The 7,274-nt window shown below is 33.6% G+C and overlaps 1 non-coding gene across 1 annotated transcript; it reads right to left on the bottom strand.

The window, feature by feature from the left end:
- Nucleotides 1-6,766: 6,766 nt before the first annotated feature.
- Nucleotides 6,767-6,873, bottom strand: LOC121226087 (small nucleolar RNA R71). The gene has a single exon (XR_005923984.1). It is a non-coding gene; the product is annotated as a small nucleolar RNA R71 (small nucleolar RNA).
- Between the last annotated feature and the right edge of the window lie 401 nt (nucleotides 6,874-7,274).

The raw sequence follows: 7,274 nt of genomic DNA, 5'->3' as shown, positions 1-7,274 counted from the left end.
GGTCTTTAGCATCCGCTTCGATTTATCGAAGCCTCTTTTATAAAATTAACATTAATGAAAAAAGGGAGGACCGTATTTTTAAGTTCTTCACGGATTTTCGATATTCGGCATTAAGACCTTAATTAAGCAATTCGGTACCAATTTTGGGCGTTACGAGGGTGCTAGCCCTTCCTCGTGCGTAACCGACTCCCGAACCTGTTTTCTCAAATTTTGCAGACCAAATTTGTTTTTAAGGTGAGCCGATCACACCTCAATAAAGGATCAGTGGCGACTCCAATTTTCGTTTTTAAAGTCGACAACTATTTTTTGTTTTCGAAAAGGTGGTTTCGACACATATAAAACGTCATTCAAATTAATGTTCCTAAAACTATCAAAAGTAAATATGTACATCTTTCACTGCTTCTACGTCCATATTTCTTCCATCTCTGGTTTGCAGCTAAAGATTCCAATCACATAGATTTCTCGTTTCCTTAATCCCTTGTAAATGAACACAAACTTGATCAGTGGCTTAAAAATCAATGACCTAGTAGTCTACTGAGTCTTCCACTAAACAAGTTTTAATCACTAAACAAGGTAATCCTTTCACTCTTTACAACCAACCTTGAAGTTCCCTTTCTTGCTATAGATGGAGGATTTAAATTTAGACAAGCCCTTAGGCTTCCTAGGCTTCTTTCTTTCCCTTTCGGGTGGACTTAAAGTATTAGCCTTCATTTTACCTTTGGTTTGCTTTCCCTTCCTTTTAGAGGATCTGAATCGGATTGATTAGTTAAACTAAAATCAATAATCCAACCAATTAAGGCACCCATGCACACTCAAATAAGTAGAAAAATATATAACCAATAATATCAAAAATATAGGCATGGTGATGTCCATTAAACTAACTAATAAATTGACTAAGACAGTTGCACCTATAAATTAATAGTATAGCTATGGTGAGAACAGATATCGTTCCCTCGAAGACTACAATTGGTAGTAATTATCACCTTTCTATTATTTAACCTAACAACTTAAAGGATCAGTTAAACACTTTATAAGGCATTAAATTGATGTTAGCACCTAAATCAGCTAAAGCTTTCTCAGCAGATAAACTACCAAAAAGAAAGGGATAGTAAAACTACTTGGATCCTTAAGCTTGGCATATAGTTTGTTATTAAGAATGGTTGAACATTCCTTATTAAACTCTATAATGGACAATTCCTCTAACTTCCTTTTATTTGTCAAAAAATCCTTTAAGAATTTTGCATACTTGGGCATCTGCAAAAAAGCTTCAACAAAAGGTAAGTTAAAATGCAATTGTTTAAAAAGTTAAAGAAATTTACAAAAATGTTCATCTATGCGGTGTTTTTTCAAATTTTCTAAGTATGGGATTGTTGGTTTGTATTCTCTAAGCACTGGATTTTTCTCTTTCTTTCTATCCTCAACCCCATCATATTTCTAAACAACTTCTTGTTTCAGATTCTCTTCAAGATTAGTTAATACCTTTTCACTTCTCAAAGTAACTGCGTTGTCTTGCTGTTTTGGGTTGGTTTCAGTGTTACTAGGTAAACTGTCTTGTAGTCTCTCTGAAACCAATTTAGTAAGCTGGCCAATATGATTCTTGAGACCTTGTATAGATGCCTATTGATTCCTCAAAGCTGCTTCAGTGTTCTGAAATCTAGTTTCATAAACTAAAATTAATTTAACCAAAATTTCTTTAAGATCTGGCTTCTTCTCTTGCTGGTAAGGTTGCTAAAAGCCTGGGGGTTATGATCTTTCATTCCCTTGACCACCCTAAGAGAAGCTTGGATGATTCCTCCATCCTGGGTTATAGTGTTGGAAAAAATCGGGTTCGAAAATGGTTTTCTTACACAACAGAAAATAAAAAAACTTTAAAAATTGACCAGGTTCGTGATATTTATAAAAATAAACCATAGACTGAAATTGTATCTATATATTTGGATAGACGAATCCTTTTCATTCCTGACTTTCAACCAAATGATTTTCTCCGCTATTCTCATACCAAGAATTGCTTCGAGTGTGGGCTCAAACAAATCGAATCAAACACAGAAACCAAAAATAGTTTTCTTTTCTTTTAGGTGAAAACAAAAATTCTCTCTTCAAAATAGAAATCGATAGAATTGTTATTCCAAAAAAATATTTTTAATAGTTGAGAATAAATTTTCTCTATTTTTTGACAGAGTAACAATGTCTTTAAGTTGTGTAAATAGCTTTATCGGTGTCATCTATTTATAGGGAGAGAAGGTAAAACCCTTATTGAATTATAGAAGTTCATTTCAACTAAAAAATGAAATCCTAGTTCAACTAGGATGTAGGGGGCGACAACCCTAGTTAATTATACTAGGGTTTGTCGTCCCCCCTTATAATATAAAGGGCTTTTGGGCCTCTTCCATATCGGATCCAATTACAAGTACTTCCTGGGCTTTTCACCTAATACTTTATAATTTGATCCAACCCAATATTTATTTTTCTATTTCCTAAAATTAAACTTCAATATATTTCCAATTAAAAAATTTTCTCAACCCAATTCTAGTTATGTTAAAATCATGACGACTTTATCGTAAAAGAATCTATGAGAAAATATATTTAATATTTCTACATTTATCGGTTCATAATGACCAAATAATTTATTTCCATTTTTTAACTTCATTTAATTCGAAAAACATAAATTCATTTTTCAGGTCATTTTCATTTTTCATTTTTCATTTTTCATTTTTCATTTTTCATTTTTCATTTTTCATTTTTCATTTTTCATTTTTCATTTTGGAGAAAATCACATTCATTTCCAAATTATTTCATTTATGCATTTTCATTTTCATTTTGGAGAAAATCATAATCATTTCCAAATGTTTCATATTCTTCATTTCACCATTTCTATTCATTTCTGTTCATTTAATTCAACATGAAAATCATTTCTGGTTTCAATGAGCTAATAGAGGGACTAATTGGATATATGCAATTGAGGCTCAAATAATTTATAGTTAAGTTCCATCTTTTCGCCTATATGAACTCATTTGGTCACGAAGTCATTCCACTATAGTATCGTCATTGAGCTCTCCCAATGACATACCATTACGTAAGTAACTCGATCAATGCTCGTCCAATGACCTTATCATAAGTGTGTTACCCTTATATGGTGTCCTGAATCTCTTAGGGATAGAATCTATTCTCCCAATATGATCCTATTTTATCTCATGTTAACCATTACACCACCCTTCATGAAAAGTCAATTACTATCAAATAGTAATCTAGTCATCCATCACAAAGACAAACAACCCGTGGCCAGGTTTACTTTTCATCAACCATGTAATGCTAATGAGGGGATATCATTTTACCCATGTATTAGACTATAAACTCCACTATTGGGGATGGCGCTACATACTGCAGAAGTCATACACCCAACATACCAACTTTCGATTCCTTATCTATTCAAAGAATAAAGAACAAAATAGTCAACTATCAATCAAGTGACAATACAATAACTAGGTAAAAATCCACCTATATTTCATCTATAATTCTCAATCTAATTTATGCAACTTTTTTCTTAACTCTTTGATTCGTAATTTTTGCTAATATCTCTTTCAAGCATAAGAGCAACTAACTCTAGGTTGATTAATTTGAATTTCTTTCTAATTAAAACCCTTATTATTGCATTAATTCTCTCTATGGATCCTCCTATTAGATTTGAATCTAATCTGATAGATTTATGTCATCTTATTTCTAGGATTGCATGCAACTCCATTCCATTATGTAGGATCTAATCACAAGAAAGGTCTATTCAACCTTAGACTTATGCACATCAAACATGGATTAACACTCTAGAATTGTTAACCAAGAATAATTAAGCATTCATAATTGAAAACAAAGAACTAAGATTTATTGCATAAAACTAGAAATCAAACAATAGAATTCATCCTAAGGTTCATCTTCCCTAGATGTTAAGAGAATTATTTCATTGCAAGAATAAACACCTAAAATACAATATGACCACTAAAATAAATGAAATCCATTTTAACTCCCTTGGAAATAAGCTTGGACCCTTGAATCTTGATGGAAAATTGCTTGGAAATCGGTTTCAATGATGTTCTTTAAGTCATTTTTGTGCTATCCTTTGACGACTGCTTCTTTTCTCTTTTATTTCCTTATTTATACCTTATTAAAGTGCCAAATAAACCTAAAAATTGTGACTTCCATCTGTTAGCGCACATGGTTCTCGAAATCGACATTCCCTAGACACACGACCATGTGATTTAGATGGTGGTGTGGATTGCTAAAAACACGAAAATTTATGTGTTTTTACATGCCCTTTTTAACTTAAAATCATGCTATTTCGGTTAAATTATTGTCGAAAAATAATTAAATATTATAAAATAATTAAATTATTTTAAAAATATGAACATGATGAATTTTAATTAATTTTATATTTAATTTTGATTAATTTTGACTATTTTCGACAGATTCGAAAAAAGGGCGAAAATTGGCTTGGCGGACAATGCTCGAAGAATAAAACCGAGAAGCACTTTGAAGCATCGAGGAAAATTTATTTCCAGCCTAAGATGGTCCAAAAATGTGAGTTAATTCATAATATAATTAACTTTAATTTATTCCCAATTTAATTTGGGCTAAATAAATTATTATTAATTAATTATGGAAAAAAGGGGTCTAGTTGAACCGCATTGGTTGAACCGAATCTAGTGAACCGAACCAGCCACCAATTGGGCTACCCAGAACCATCCATATGCTGAACCAAATCAGCATTCTAGCTAACTAAGTAAGCTTGCAAAGAAGCCCTTGAAGAACTTTCAACCTTGCATTCAAACCCCTCCAAAAAATATGGCTTTATGGATTTGCCCCAGGCTATTTTTAGTAAAGTTGAATCTCTCAACTTTTCCATGTGTGTGTCCGGCCAAGGGGGGTCTCTTTGGCTGATGGAATTTGCTATTTTTAGCAGCCACAATCAACTATAAAAGGCACCCCTTGCGGATCATTCAACTCATCCCTCACACTCTCATTCTCTCTTATCCTCTCTTACTTTCTCTCAACTTTTCCTTCCCATTTTCCCTTTTGTTCAAGTGTCGATTTCTTCTCTTCGGAAAGAGGTCATCATCAGACATTTTTGAGCAGCAATTAAAGTGTTCATAAGCCACCTTGATAGTCGAGGACAACGGAGACCGAAGAACGGAGAAATCAGTCAAGCCACGGAGAAACACCAGATTTGCTTCTTGTTCCCTATCTCTTTAAATTTTGTTGTTGTTTTTAAAAACATGTTTCTGAATATTTATGCTATTGAAGTGGTTATTTAATCAATCTAGCTTGAATTTAATTCGTGTTGGGTTGATTATATTTTGTCTGCTTGAATTATTGAAATCGTGTTTGTGCTGTTATAGGCCTCGGTAAGATGCTTGATTAAGTAAAATCATGCCTAAGTTATTCTTGCAATATTAATTGTTAGATAACTAATGAATTAATTATTAGATCGTATTGAAATTGTAATTAATCGACACAATACTTAATCAGTGCATGTTTATTCTTCTAAGGTAGCTGAAGTTAATTTAGCATTGTATTTGGCAATACATATGCCTTCCATAACTTGCAAGATTATTGTGATTAAAATGTTTCAAGGTAGAAATACTCTGTTACCTCACGTGATCTTTTATATTCTTGTGACGATTGATTAATAGCTTGGATTGACATTGAAAAATGTTCAAGAGATTGATTAATTTAATAAGTATGTATGAGCAGTAGCTAGCAAATTACGGAGTTGCCGTGAATTTGTTCGTAGCAGTATAAACATAAGTTTAATAATTCTAAGTTAAAGGAATGTAATTAATCCAACACAATGATATCATCTTGATGAAACCTTATTTGAAATCGAGCATTAGAACCTTTTTATTTTTAATTTTTTTACTTAGTTTTTAACCCTTAGTTTTTAATCATGTTTAAACCAAAATATTTTCCATCACCAAAGTGTTTTAACATTAATTTCATAAATATTCTTTTTTACAGTCCCTGTGGGTACGATAACTCGACATTTACTTGTCACTTTATTACTTGTTGCGATTGTGTACACTTGCACATTTTCATCGTTCCAAGTTTTTGGTGCCGTTGCCGGGGACTGTTTTAAAAAAAAGCCATTATTTTTGAATTTAGTTTTACATTTTGGTTTATTTATTTTCCTGTTTCAATCTTTACTTACTTAATTTTTCTTTGATTAGTTCAGGTGTTTAGTATTGACCAGATTATCGACTTACTCCCTATGGACCCCGAAATAGAACGAACCTTTCGGCAGCGAAGAAAGCAAGTGAACCAAAGAAGGAGCGAAGAGATAAACTTTGAGAATATGAATCAAGGAAACGAAGCAAACCTTGCTCAGAATCCTATCCTTATTGTTGATGATAGGGACAGAGCTTTACGACAGTATGTCGTGCTAGTATTTAACGATCTTAATTTGGGTATTAGAAGACCCGAAATCGAGGCACAACAATTCGAGCTGAAGCTAGTCATGTTCCAGATGCTTTAGACTGTTGTCCAATTCAGTGGAATGCCTACTAAAGATCCTCATCTCCACTTAAGACTATTTATGGAAGTGAGCGATTCTTTCAAGTTAGCCGGAGTACCCGAAGATGCATTACGATTGAAGCTGTTCCCATATTCACTAAGGGACAGAGCTCATGCCTGGTTGAACTCATTGCCACCGAACTCCATTTCTACATAGCAAGAACTAGCCGAGAGATTGCTCATGAAGCATTTCCTACCGAGCAAGAATGCCAAGTTGAGGAATGAGATCACTGCCTTCCAACAAATGGATGATGAGTCCCTGTATGAGGCATGGGAAATGTACAAAGAGTTATTATGAAAGTGCCCTCATCATGGAATCTCACATTGCATTCAACTTGAGACATTCTATAATGGTCTCAATGCTCACACGAGGATGGTATTGGACGTCTCTGCTAATGGTGCTCTCCTTTCTAAGTCTTATAATGAGGCTTACGAAATTATTGAGAGGATTGCCAACAACAATTATCAATGGCCAACCAATCGAGCAGTGTCAGAAAGACGAGTCGTTGAAATACATGAAGTGGGCGCTCTCACTTCACTCGCATCTCAGGTATCTTCAATATCCTCAATGCTTAAGAATCTTACCACTAATGGGTCTAACAGTTTTGCAGCCCAACCACCTAACCAATTTGAGAATATAGCATGTGTGTATTGTAGGGAAGGACATTTGTTTGAAGAATGTCCATCGAACCCCGAATCCGTATATTACATGGGTAACC

This window comes from Gossypium hirsutum, chromosome D13, assembly GCF_007990345.1.
Source record: "Gossypium hirsutum isolate 1008001.06 chromosome D13, Gossypium_hirsutum_v2.1, whole genome shotgun sequence".
NCBI lineage: Eukaryota > Viridiplantae > Streptophyta > Magnoliopsida > Malvales > Malvaceae > Gossypium > Gossypium hirsutum.
Note: the sequence above shows the minus strand (reverse complement) of the source record. Positions and strands in the feature narration are given on the sequence as shown.